Consider the following 15,112-nt stretch of genomic DNA (forward strand, 5'->3'; position numbering starts at 1 on the left):
CTCTAGACTTTTTTTGTACAAGTCAATGACAATTACTCTATACACTTTTTGTACAAGTCTATAACATTCTATCTACATGATTATGTTGACAATATTTGAGATTTATCTGATTATTGGCTAAAAAAAACACACGAAACGCGCAGTTGGGGTCGACGTGATCTATTTTGAAACAGGGAAAAGTATTTAGGTTGGTGTTAATAGATGCATTTTGGTACTCTTCAATGGGAATCAAAGGGAGGTAACGTAGTTGGGGGGGGGGGGGGTGTCAAGGTAATCATTTCATCTGTTCAATTGAAAGTAAAACAAAGCTTTTGGTTCGCTGTTCCTATTTTTAAGGGGCGCTACATAACGCCACCAGTAGCCCTTGATCATATGGATAAGAGAAGGTGACCGAATGAGGGGCAGCTACTCTGTTTAGCGTCTTGTTCTTTCCAATTTCTTTGGAGTCTATGTTGCAAGATTCTTCTAGATTGAAATCATTAAATAGTCGTTAAGGTGACCCCCTCCCCCCCCCCCCCAAAAAAAAAAAAAACTAAACAAAAAACAATATAGAAAACCTATGTTAGACTTGTCCTGTCGTTGAGAACGTCCTATCGGATACCGCCACCTTGTTAAACAGACACCCCCCCCCTTTCTCCCTCTCTTTCTCTCTCTCTCTCCCATTGTTTCTGTTTCAAGACGGCTTTCTCCCTAGGGAAGAGATCTGTGAGAGAGGAGGAAGGGGGGGGGGTCTACCTAACCTTTGGTTCTTCTCATTCTACTTTGGCTATCGCGTAGACATTTGGCCTCGGTTTGAAGAGATTTATAACCAATTGCAGGGATCTCTAAATACAACTTACAGCCTCCTGGCGCCCCCTTTCCCCCTCTTGTTCCCTATACTCTCCCCTTGTCCTGAACACGTACATACACCCAACACATTGGGACTTTTTCACTTCTTTTTGTTTTAAATTGAAAGAACCATTATATAAAAAAAAAAAAAAAAAACAAGGGAGGTAAACAAGTGAGAGAAGAAGTTAAGAGACGACCAAACCTTCCTTTACCTCCCTTCTGTTTCCGCTTCTTTGAGATCTGGAGCGAACAAAAGTAAAAGGGGCCTCAAAATATTGGTTACATTCTGTGGCTTCCAGTGATGGGAGAGGGCCCTAATAGCATTGATGACGTGAGTTATTTATAAAAAAAAAAACAAAAAAAAAACATGTTTTGGATTTAAGAAATCCCTCCCGTATAAACTTTTTCATTGCCCGTATGTTGCTTGGATTTGTACCAACGTGAACGGTGTCTCATCATTAGCTTGTGAGTAAACACATTTTATTTGTCATGCACACCTTGAAAGTTGTTCATATTTATTTTTATTTTTTAAACTGTGTCCTTGAGGGGGGGGGGGGGTGAAGGCGAAAGGCGTGAGGGCAGGTTCAGGCTGGTCTGGGTGTCTCTTACATAGGAATGTGTATGAGTTTTCCAGTTGCCATTGTCCGGTAGTTACGTACAAGACGTGGTAATAAGTGAGAGTTTTGACCATTGATAGGAGTTATTATTTTTAACCTCTCTCTCTCTCTCTCTGTCTCTCTCTCTCTGTCTCTCTCTCTCTCTCTCTCTCTCTCTCTCTGTCTCTCTCTCTCTCTCTCTCTGTCTCTCTCTCTCTCTCTGTCTCTCTCTCTGTCTCTCTCTCTGTCTCTCTCTCTCTGTCTCTCTCTCTCTGTCTCTCTCTCTCTGTCTCTCTCTCTCTGTCTCTCTCTCTCTGTCTCTCTCTCTCTCTGTCTCTCTCTCTCTGTCTCTCTCTCTCTGTCTCTCTCTCTCTGTCTCTCTCTCTGTCACTTTGTATCTTTCTGTTTGCCCTTCTTTTCATTTTTTTTTCTATTTGAATGCCCTTCAAAAAAGGGGGAACCTAAATGTGTATAATAAATCACCAAGAGTGAAGAGTTAGGTTTAAAATTGACCGTTAGAACTAGCCATTTAGATCAAAGTTTTTTTTTTGTAGACTGACCAAGTTCCTTCTTGACCCTCTGTCCTCAAATATCCTGATGGTCTCACCCTGAGCGAGGACTGTCCTTTTCTTCTTGTTGGCAGGCTTCTGTTGTCATCATCTTTGATGTTTGCTCATAAAATTGAAACACTCAACATCACAAGCCATCAACATTGTTAGTAAAACTTTTCTCTAAGCAATTTCTTTTTTTACAAGATTACTTTGTAACATTCATGAGAATCTGTTGAAATTGTTGTTGTTACTGATGATGTCTTACTTTTAATGTTTCACTTTCGATGCTGATATTGTTGTTACATTTGTCACTAATTGTAACACTATTGTTAATGTTGTAATGTGAAATGATGCTTGTCAATATTGATCATGGTATTGACAACAGTATTGATGTTGTGATGTTGTGATGTTGTGATGTTTTTCTTTTTACATAGTTTACTTCAGTTTCCAATCAAGATTTTAAATCTAATCCTCACATGCAGAAACTCAACAGAAACCTGTACAAAATATTAAAGAACGGTAATCACAACGAACTTTACCATAGTGTAATTTGTGTTGTTGAATTTGTTTTGTTTCTTTGTAGAGAAATCAATGTTCACTGTTTTCGTAACGTTTCCATAGTTTTGGAAGGAAAAAAACGAACGGAACAAAACATGAAACCTTTATCTTATTTCTCTGAAGAAAGTATTTTAAATAATCCTTTTTAAATAACAAAGCTTGTCTCTATAAAAGAACTCCACACATAAAACTAAATCTTTCCAAATAAAATGTTGAACGACTTGTATTCGAACTCAAGGCAGCCTCCGGTCAACACACTAACCACTTTGCCAGGGAAAAGCTTGTGAAAAAAAATGGTTTTATAGTTATCTATTGTTAGTCTCTCTACAATGTATAAATAATTAATTTAAATACTTAACACTAATTGTTTTTTTTAAAGAAATAATTGTGCCAAATTTCAGCTTGATTCCAAATTGGGTGTGGGAGAAATAACCTGAACAAACTTTTTACCAGACAGACAGAGTTGATGGAAGCTTTGTGCAAATGATACAATTCACGTCTTTCTGGTTCTATTTCTTCGGGTAATGTACAACACAATTTCTTCTTGCTTGTCTACATCTAAATAGTTTAGTCAGACATCTTTTCTTATACATTACTGACGTTACTTCAAAAATAGCATTTCATGTGTCAATCTAGTCATGCATGTTAATCAGTTACTGCTAAGTCGTTGGTTTTACTGGCTGATTCAGGCAACCCATTCCATTCTCTAATGGCACTAGAGAAGAAGGCGCACTTGTACGAATTTGTTCAAGTGTATGGAATAAGAAATGTGATTCTATCTTTGTTTCTTTCTGAGCATTTATTAGGTTTTGTTTATCGTTTTGTAAATTATGGTTCAGTGTTGGATGCATTTTTGTTACTTTACTGTTATTCTACTGTCTCTAGATTTAGTGATTGAACTAAAGGTGTTACTCTAGTCAAATGAGAATATTTGTTTGTTATAAATCTCACAGCTCTATTTTCTATTTGTTCTAGTTTCCTTATGTTTTCTTAAGTTGAGGAATCCCAGGCATAGGATGCATATTCTAATATTGGCCTAAGGTTAAATGACATTTTAGTTTTATGCTCTCATTTGATTTGTACAAAAATTCTTTTAATAAACCCTAATGTTTTAATGTTTTGTTTGATTTTTTTACAATAATTTCATCAATATTGGGATTCCATTATAATTTCTCATTTATAATTACACCTAGATATTTTTGAGTTTTTAGTATGTGTAACGTGTTTACCATGAGTATAATAAGATTGTTTACATGTGTGTCTTGAATTAAACTTATACATCTTATGTCCTAGCTATCAGTCCATTAGCTAATTGTCTGCAGCCTTGACTAGCAAGAGCTCTCCATTTTTACTTCACAAACACACACACACTCTAAATTCTTTCTTAAACAAACAAACAAACATTTGACTGCACGATCACACAAACAAAAGCCCACTTAGCGTATTGCCCCAGTCACAGAAGCCCTTAAACTTACCGAGGCGACTAAAGTCAATGCATTGCGGACAGTTGGCTTTTTATCCAGGGGACGTCACTCACGCTCAGCAACCGTTTAGATAGCCAGGTCGCTCACTCCAGGCTTCCGTCTGTTCTTCGTGTTCCTGTATGCTAGGTCTGTGTATCACCAGCGGTCAACAAGTGATACTCCCCACTTTGTTTTTTGTTGAATCTGCACATTTTGTGTGTTTTTTTTTCTGTCCTTATACCGAAAAGTTTTGAAATATTGTGGAATTATTGAGGTTTCGCTATTGCATGTAGAAGTATATATCTAACAGTGATCTATTTGATTGTGATTTGAAGGTAAAGATTTTTATTGTATTGTGTCAGTATGTGTTTCTGTTAAAATAATTCACGGATGACCAATTAGTGACCACTTGAATAACATTATTTCATCGATCGTTCAATCTCGTTGGATGAACAACAAGAACGGTAAGAAAAATATAAAAATAATTCTAGAATTAGTTGTACAATAGTTACATAATGGTTGTTGATTTTTTATAAATTATTAGTAGACTTTTATATATATATATATATATATATATATATATATATATATATATATATAAATAGAGAGAGAGAGAGAGACACTTACTAAGATTAGAAATTCACAAAAGATATCAGGCTATGTAAAGCTATAAGTGCAAATGTTGCGGTTATCTTGTTGGTATGAGTTCCAATATGGTATGTCCGGGCTCGTTTCTTCTAAATAATGATCTCAGCCAAACTTATTAATGTTTGACAAAAAAAAAGCTTTAGTGTGTAAAAATTGATTGACATAGTAGCTAATTAGCTAATAAATGTAAGGTACAGTGACAAGTCGCCACCCAATGTATACCGGAAGAATTTATTTAGAGAGTAGTCGCTTTTCTATTGATGGATTGGAGTCTGACTTGAACGCAAGTAATGTTCACATTTTAAAAAAAAGAATCAATTATTTCAATTTTTTTATTGCAAAAGTGCTTTTACCGATAGCAGTAAGAAAATACAATAATAAGTGTTTTTCCCTCGAATTCTAAGGGATACTCGACAATGAATGTAAATAAAACAAATATCAGTAATTGTTTGTAAACATTAAAATGTCTTACATGATTCAGCTGTGTATCAGAGTTGAAGATATTCTATATCCAAGTCGCTATCCCCTGTAGGACGACGGGAAATGGCAGCGGAAGGGTATGAACGCGGGACCATAGAGACGACTTAACGACAGTCCAGTGCGCAGACCGCGCACCAGCCATCCAATAATTAATAAAGTGATGTTTCTGAAATGTAACTAAAGAGTTGGAGGTAGCACAAAGTTTATCTCCGAAGTTTCGAAATGAGAATGTAAAAACATGGTCAAAATAATTTATTGACATTTTAAATAATTCAAACAGCTGACGATTGAGTTACTTGTAGGGATTGAATAGAAAGAAAGATTGAGTTACTTGTAGGGATTGAATAGAAAGAAAGATTGAGTTACTTGTAGGGATTGAATAGAAAGAAAGATTGAGTTACTTGTAGGGATTGAATAGAAAGAAAGATTGAGTTACTTGTAGGGATTGAATAAAAAGAAAGATTGAGTTACTTGTAGGAATTGAATAGAAAGAAAGATTGAGTTACTTGTAGGGATTGAATAGAAAGAAAGATTGAGTTACTTGTAGGGATTGAATAGAAAGAAAGATTGAGTTACTTGTAGGGATTGAATAGAAAGAAAGATTGGGTTACAAAATTGTGGGCGGCCATGCGGGTCCGATGGAACAACACAAAATGTTTCACACCTAGAACATTAATGGACTCTATTGAGCGTTGTACTTACGGACCAACACAAACTGCTTGGAAAATATTTTAGTTCCTATGTTTTATATCTATGTGCATATTGCTGCATATATCTCTGCAAACTTATTGAAAACAACAATTGTACGACCATGAAAGATCATACTGACTTGTTGCAACTACAAAATCTTCTGTCATCTTCCTAACGTTACGTTGAGATCTACCGACAAAAAAGAAAAGAATTTCTATTGGACGTCATGACCTGTTGTAAAAGAGTTATCAGACTTATAAATCTTAGTGTATCAATTGTGTTTGTGTTTGCAAAATTATAGCATCTGATACTTTTCTTCTTTGATGAAATTTTTAATTAATTCATTTTAAAGTTTAGCTACGCAGAAATTGTTGAAACCGACCGTTTGGGCTAGCGATATTTTAAGTGCGGCAAATCGAAGGGCGAAAATGGCGAGACAGCATAATGGTGGGTCACACAAAAACTTGCAGTTAATGGACTTTTCACCAACAGCGGGAAACCACTAGAAAATTTCTGGAGCCCGCACTCGGTAAACGTAAAGTTTATGTCAGGAAGTTTTTTAAAACTATGTCTTCCAATATTACACTGTTGAACTTGGGTTTAAATTAACTTGGGTTTAAATTAACTTGGGTTTAAATTAACTTGGGTTTAAATTAACTTGGGTTTAAAAAATCTATCTTGTAATAAACTGTCCAAATGCTTGATCAGAAGAACAACAAGATGAAGTTGTCCTAAGAACAAAACAAAACTTTCTATTGGATAAGTTTAGAAGTGCCTCATAGTGTTCAGTTAGAGCTCAAATAGCTTTACACTATTTACTTTATGATTGTCCTAAGATTTGAGTCTAAGACTCTTGGAACTCTGGGCCTATTAAAGCATCTCTCCGTCTGTCTGAACAAACTTTTGTCTAGACAAGATCCAAACAGCCAACATCCCTATTACCGATAGATCGTATCACAGGTCAATCAAAAGCGAGACCAAAGGCCGAAATCAACAGGGAAACTCCCCCTTCTTCTTTTTCTATACCACATCAGCCGTGCAGGTACTCGCTATAAAAAACGGCCGCTTGAGGAATGGTGTTGTTATATACTATTTTCGAGAATATGTTTGTTTCGGTAGATACTAGCCACAACAGTGTGTAGACATTGACATTTTTTTTAGAGGGGGGGGGAACATTCTTCCATCCCCGCCATTGCAATGAACTCGTTCCCTAAGCACCCCAACGTGGATTCTGTTTTGCTTCTTCTTTGGCTGGATCGTCTCCTCTAACGACCGTTTCCACTTTGAGGGCGAGAAGTATTGCCCGGTCAAGATATTTACAGTAACCAGTGTGAGGACAGCGGATTTGTTTGCGTATGTATGACAAAGTATGCTGGTCAAAGTGGATCTGCGCTGTCACGTTCAATACTAAACTTTTTTTTCTTTAAACTCAAAGGCAATGATCTATACACATACACTGGACCTATAGTAAACCTTTATGTTGAGATTCCTCTAGAAAGCGGCTGAAGAATTGTTGGCGTGTTAATTTCTTTCTTGTGACACATAAACTTCTTAATCTATGATCTGTTCTGTTTAATTCTTGAGTTCCTGAATCTTAGGATTGATTGTTAAATGTATTGTGGGTTGATTTTATATATCTCAGAAAATTGAACTAAATATCATCCTCACTGATCATCTAGAAACTTTAGTAATGAATATCATCAAATACATTAGAAAAATCCTTTTTCCATCTATCTTTCAACTATAGAACATACATAGATCTAGAATAAAAGCTCATAACTCTTGTTAGATAAAGCTCTTGTGTGTCAAGCTTAAATTTCGGTGAAGACAATGATTTGGAACTTTCAAATATTTAGGATGCCCCTGAATCCAACAAGGACTAATGGGTACCTGAATTAGGTGTGAAAAGTGTGTGTGTGGGGGGGGGGATTTTGAATTTCGGCATTTTCAGAACGCATCTGTGTCCACCAAACTCTAATGGGTACCTGGAAATAGTTGAAGAAAGTAAAGGTGGTTGGCCGTTGCGCTTAACACATGACACCCTCGTTAACCGTCATCCACAGAGACAGACTAATTGTACATTATCTGCCCCCATAAATCGCAATATATTGAAAGTCTATTTTCGTGTTCGTTTTTCTTCACTTAATGAATGTGTAACTAAAATAATTCATTGAAACTTCACACATTTTTAAAAAAATCGCGACTAGCATTCATTGTCAGCAAAGAGCTCTTCTACAGATTTTGAAAACGCTCAATACTTGTTAATTAATTTTCACAGCCACGAGAGCTCTAAAACAAGATGGCTTCCATAGTCTAACGAAGAGCATGCTGGCTCATTCATGTGGGGACAAGCATTCTCTGATCTTGTTTACGCGTGTTAGAGTGTGGTTTATTTTTGCTAAATAGGATTACATATTCAAATTATACTTTGGAGAAGGCGTTACTGTGGTCATAAAAGATTTTCATTAATGCGGTATTAGGCAAGTTTCATTTGTTTTTGGAATAAAAGTTGTTTTTTAACCGCGCATATATTAAGTCCTTAGGCGCGGTGGCTGAGTGGTAAAGCGTTTGTCTTTCGAACCGGAGTTCCGGATTTGAATCTTGGTGAAGACTGTGATTTCTAATTTAGGTATGTTTATGGCGCCTCTGAGTTCAGCTCTAATGGCCTCATGACTCCATTGTTAAAAGTGGGCACAGAAACAGATGAAATCATCTGCCCTACAGATTGCAAGATCTGAAAGGGGATCACCGTCTGTCCGTCTGTCTGGTAAAATCAATGTTCTCAAGAAAAAAAATTAATTAAATTTCATTTTTATTTTAATTTTGACATTTTTTGCGACTTTTTTCTTTTTCAGTTCATTTGGCTTATCTTGAATTTCTGAAATATGCACATACATAAACACCATATTATCATACTTCTTAACTATATTTACAATAACTGATATATCATCCTTTAATTTGAACGAAGTCTGTTATCGGTAAGTAGGAATTAGTCTAGTAGTTAAATCTGTAAAAGATCTAGACTAACAAAAAAAAATCTGTACCATTACAAATATTTTTACCAATTGTTTAGTGCATCTTCATGCTTTTAGCTTTCTCAATGTGCTATGATCTTATCACTTGTCTGGACCAGTTGGAAAAGAAAGGGGAAGGGGGGGGGGGAAAGAAGGAGGTATCTGTGTAAAGGTTACTGGGATTGCTTTCAAAATGCATTTATTAAAAAAAAAATTAAAATACTTAAACGAACTATTATTATACTACTACTATTTTAGCACATTTATGCAAATGGTTTAAGATTATTGTATTGCTAAGTTATGTAAGTTATGTCATACTAACTGCTATATGTACAAAAAAAAAGAGAAAAAAAATCCATTTATTATGCAAATAAGTTGGACATAATTAAAAACAACAATTAATAAGAAGTTTTTCATATTATCGCGTGAACCAAAGAGGCCTATGAACACCATGGAACACAAAACTAAAGGAATTTTTTTTTTATTCTTTTTTTTTTACAGAAATGTTTTTTTTTTTCTTGAGGCTTTGAATAAGAGATTGACCCTTTACAAAACAATTAGATCAATTAGATACTCATTATAAGACATCATTTAAGGCCAGGTTTACATCTAACGTCACATTCCCTTTCACCTATGCCTTGGTCTAATGGACCTTTGGGGCACCACACAGTATCTGTCAACCTTCTTTCTCCATTCTTCTCTGTCATTTGCTTTTGATAGAATTTCATTAAGTTATTCTTTCTGAAAATATTAAAACCTGCCTTTTTTGCTGCCTGGGTGGACCACTTCGGGAGCCGATTTTGAGTTTGTGTTTCCACACAAACTGTCTTTGTAACCTTATTTTTTTTTATTGTTTCCTGTTTTGTTATGTAAAAGAAATAATTGTGCAAAATTTCAGTTTGATTCAAGATTGGGTGTGGGAGAAATAACGTGTACAAACTTTTGACCAGACAGACAGAGTTGATAGACGCTTTGTAAAATTACTGGAGTCTGAATTTGAACTCGAGCATCCACGGTGGAAGGCCGACTTGTTAGCCACTGAGTTATCCAAGTACTTACAGAAGTAGAAGTTTTTATAATCTATTGTTAGTTTAAAACTTTAGCGAACGACCTAATTCTCTACACAAGACTTATCTCCACTTACCTTTGTAGCCCCACTGTCTCTACATAAAACAAAATTAATTTAATAACGACGACTTGATGAATTAATTGTTCATTTGTGATGGATTCAAGTGTTGTCATGAACAATGTACATGCAATGCTAACGACAAAGCCAAGGTTTCAACTTGAATGGTGGGAAGGTGAGAGCAACAAGATGCCAACTCAGAGCGAGCTGATGGAAGCTTTGTAAAACTATAGTAGCAAAAGAAATAAAGAGGATTGCATTATGTCATCCCTAAGGGCAGGGGCGGACTGGCTATATGTGCATTTGGACCAATGCCCGGTGGGCCGGTACCCAAATGGGCCGGTAGGGCCACCGAAAGGGCCTGATCGAAGTCACTATGGCACATATCAAGTTGTTAAAGGTTTTATAATATTCGTATTATGTTATTATTATTATTTGTATAAAAGGCCCTCTGAGCGTCGTGTTTAAACAAAACTTTCACAGACATTACAGTGTAATACTCTTTTAATCAAACACATTTTCCGAAAATAAAATGTAGAATGTAGAAAGTGCTACTAGTAGGCTTCATCTTTTTAGGGCCTACATAATTGCTGATTTAAAAAGACGCTATATTGCTTATTAAGATATAGAGTTCACTGTATGCATGCATATCGATACATTATCAAACTTAACATTGATTTTTAAGGTCCCACACACCTAGAAATGGATGCACATCACATGATAGAGAATTTGTGGGCCGAATTTTATAGAAATGCCCCGGCCGATTTTGACACCCAGTCCGCCCCTGCCTAAGGGTTTAGGTCTCATTAAATTAGGTATTTCTATTATATGTGTGTGTGTGTGTGTGATGACGTGCATTTGTGTGTGTATGTGTGTGTGTTGCTCTTGCTAGGAATGTGTTAAGTATTAGTATGGACCAAATGACTTTTGAGAACATTTAGTTTTAGTTTGTTTCCATATTGCTATTCGGGAAGAGATTCTTAGTGACACGTGACCAGAAATATTTCCTTTGGCCACAGAGCATGTTCAAAATAAACACACAAAAAAAGTTCTCAATTTTACTTAGCAGTTTTACTGATGGTATCACGTGGTCTACTCTAAACCAAAAGATTTTGTAAATGACATCATGACTCCGTGCAGTCATCAGTCACAAAATACTTAAAAATTTGAAGAAAACAAAAGTCTGATAGGTTGTCTTGATTTTATGTAAGGATTAGAGAACCAATTTACATCATAGTACACTTTCTGCAATTCAGACTTTTATATCTAGAGTGATGCCTTGCATTTGACTGTCTGTATCATATTTAATGGTCAATACAGTGACCACTAGCCTAGAGAGTGTACCAGTTTGTCTGCCATACAACTTTCAATCTAACATACAATCTACAATCTAACACAATCTACAATCTAACATACAATCTACAATCTAACACAATCTACAATCGATTCTCTACAACAAATAGTCACTAAAACCACTATTACAGATCTGGCAGGGCTAGACACCAGAACTAGATCACTAGCCCCCCCAATCAATCCCCAGCCAGTCACGAGAACCATCCCTACCACCGACGTTGTTAAAAACCATGGCCAGAAGTCAACCCCCCCCTCCTACCCCGCTTCTCTCTTCCTCCCATAAATAAACCCTCAATCCGTCATCTCATTCGTCCCTTGCGAGCTCCAGATCGATACCGTTCTGGGCGTGTCTTGTAAGTAACTGATGGTATCACGTGGTCTGAGGGGCGTGGCGGAAAAGAAAAGTAAAAGAATCAAAATTACACGATAAGTTATACGTCATGTTAGGATAAAAACACATTTATAAATGATAAAGTAGAAACACGCCGCAACATAGACACACAAAAGAAAGATAAAGACACACAATAAACACAAAGACAAAAAGGAGCACACCTTAACATAAACACACACACACACCCACACACACACACAAACATACACTCAAAACTCACTCAAGAGACACGTTCATAAAGACTGAAAAACATTCAGAGACACCAAAACACATCTACATAAACACCAACACTCATCTACATAAACACCAACACTCATCTACATAAACATCAACACACATCTACATAAACACCAACACTCATCTACATAAACACCAACACTCATCTACATAAACACCAACACTCATCTACATAAACACCAACACTCATCTACATAAACATCAACACACATCTACATAAACATCAACACTCATCTACATAAACATCAACACACATCTACATAAACACCAACACTCATCTACATAAACACCAACACTCATCTACATAAACACGAACACGCATCTACATAAACATCAACACACATCTACATAAACATCAACACTCATCTACATAAACATCAACACACATCTACATAAACACCAACACTCATCTACATAAACACCAACACTCATCTACATAAACATCAACACACATCTACATAAACATCAACACTCATCTACATAAACATCAACACACATCTACATAAACACCAACACACATCTACATAAACATCAACACACATCTACATAAACATCAACACTCATCTACATAAACACCAACACTCATCTACATAAACATCAACACACATCTACATAAACATCAACACACATCTACATAAACATCAACACACATCTACATAAACATCAACACTCATCTACATAAACATCAACACACATCTACATAAACATCAACACTCATCTACATAAACATCAACACTCATCTACATAAACATCAACACACATCTACATAAACATCAACACTCATCTACATAAACATCAACACACATCTACATAAACATCAACACACATCTACATAAACATCAACACTCTTCTACATAAACACCAACACTCATCTACATAAACACCAACACTCATCTACGTAAACACCAACACTCATCTACATAAACATCAACACTCATGTACATAAACACCAACACTCATCTACATAAACAATCTACATAAACACCAACACACACACACACAGACACCGACACATCTACAAAGACACAAACACGCAGCCAAAGAGACACAAACAGTTCTACAAAGACACAAACACATCCACAGAGACTCCAACACGCTTCTTTCCACTGCAGATCACGTGGTGAATTCAATGTGGAATCTAATACTTCACGCCATAAATTTAAACTGTCTTACAGAATTTCTGACCAAACCTGACTACCATCTGACTACCATCTGACTACCATCTCTACCATCTCTGATATCAGCTTCTAACACACAAATCAGATCTCCTATGATTTATTACTTACACATATAACAAGTTTGTTTTCTTTGTGATAAAATTGTCAAAGTTCAAAGATATACAACATTATAAAACGAATGCCATTTATGAAAGGTGTATATGGAAACAATGTTATATTTGATAAGACTTATACAGAATGCAATTACAATAGAACAAAAAGCTCTAGGCCTCATCTAAAGTGTCCGCTTTCAATTATAATGCATTTTTTTATGTGGTAAAAATCAATTTCGAAACTTAATGCTCATCAATCCAGGTGGCCGAGTTGTTATCGCTTCACTTCCGAACCTGGAGTCCTGGGTTTGAATCTCGGTGAAGACTGGGATTTTGAATTTCGGGATTTTATAATTAAGACTCCCCGTAGTTCATGCGGCGCGGTGGCTGAGCTGTAAAGCGCTTGGCTTACGAACCGGGGGTCCTGGGTTTGAATCTCGGTGAAGACTGGGATTCTTAATTTCGGGACCTTTGGGCACCTCTGAGTCCACCCAGCTCTAATGGGTACCTGACATTAGTTGGGGAAAAGTAAAAGTTGTTGGCCGTTGTGCTGGCCACATGACACCCTCTTTAACTGTAGGTCATAGAAACAGATGGCCTTTACATCATCTGCCCTATAGACCACAAGGTCTGAAAGAGAAACTTTTGTAGTCCACCCAATTTTAATTGGGTACCTGACTTAAGTTGGGGAAAGTAAAGAGGGTTGGTCAATGTGCTGGTCACATGACATCCTGCTCGTCAACCGTGAGCCAAAGAAACAGATGACCTTAACATTTTCTGCCCTGTAGATCGCAAGGTCTGAAACGGAACTGTTACTCTTCATTCCAAATTCCGAACGCCACACGTGACCTCTTTCGGTACCGCACAGAGATCGCAAAATGTCGATACCATCATGAAAAGACTCGACAGTTTCGTAACATCTGAATATGTATGGTGTCAGATATGGGAAGAATTTCACAGTGACGTGTGTCAGTGTCTATTAAAGTCTACATAGGAATCTATACTTCGCGTTATCTTAGGTTGCTCTCTCTCTCTCTCTCTCTCTCTCTCTCTGTGTGTGTGTGGGTGTGTGTGTGTGTGTGTGTGTGTGTGGGTGGGTGTGCGCGCGCTTATTAATTAGAATCTCAAGAGAAATGTCTATAAAGAATTCATGGTTGCAGAAAAACAAAGTAACTCAGTAATCTTCTCTTTGTTTCTACTTTGATTATCAAGTTCCTGTTTACATATTTCAAGCAATACAATAAAATAACAAAGAGAAAGCTATATGGGGAACTATTGAAATTATACAAGGAAACCTATTGAGGAGTGTAGCAATATAAACAAAATAGAAAGTCGTTATATTGAGAACCCATTTTTACTGTTATTTCATTAAATAATTTAAAAAAAATACTTTATACTGCAAACTCAAGAGCCTGTAAATTAATTACAATACCAAAAGTGCACAAAATGTGTATACACTTATCAAAATACAGAGTTGATCAAACCATTCATACAATAAAGCTAGATATTTCTTGAGCTATCTGCCCTAGATGGAACTCTCCAAGAAATAGATTAGACTTGGGAGTGGAACAAAATGATAAATCTGTAAGTCATCATACAACATTTCACTCTAACTACTGATTTTCTTTCAGCTCAGTATAGTCCGATGATTACAGTCCAAAATTGTGGTCTTGATTCTAGAACTCTTTTCAAAGTTCACTTACTAGGTGTTCGATTAGTGACTCGACAGGGGAATTAACTAAAAAAAAAACTCTTCTTGTTATTTCCCCTTCATTTGCCTATTTACCTTAATTACTGGCTAGATGTCCTGTCATAAATGTCAGGCCTGACATGGGGTTCAGCTGTGCGGACAACGTCCCTCTGTCATTTATCTGTCAGGGAATCAGAAATCCCGTAAGTTTATCGAC

The 15,112-nt window shown here is 36.4% G+C and overlaps 1 protein-coding gene across 3 annotated transcripts in view; it reads left to right on the forward strand.

Annotated features, from left to right (window-relative positions):
* Positions 1–1,065: 1,065 nt before the first annotated feature.
* The window catches only part of LOC106056956 (homeobox protein Meis1-like), a 336,165-nt gene continuing 322,118 nt past the window's right edge, over positions 1,066–15,112 (forward strand). For 2 of the 3 annotated variants that reach the window (XM_056024287.1, XM_056024293.1), the window contains exon 1: positions 4,097–4,460. The gene's annotated coding sequence lies outside the window, so the exon portion shown is untranslated. Of the gene's footprint in view, positions 1,294–4,096; positions 4,461–15,112 lie in introns of those variants that run through there. The other variant, XM_056024290.1, reaches the window with a different exon arrangement.

The sequence above is a fragment of the Biomphalaria glabrata genome, chromosome 3 (assembly GCF_947242115.1).
Source record: "Biomphalaria glabrata chromosome 3, xgBioGlab47.1, whole genome shotgun sequence".
NCBI lineage: Eukaryota > Metazoa > Mollusca > Gastropoda > Planorbidae > Biomphalaria > Biomphalaria glabrata.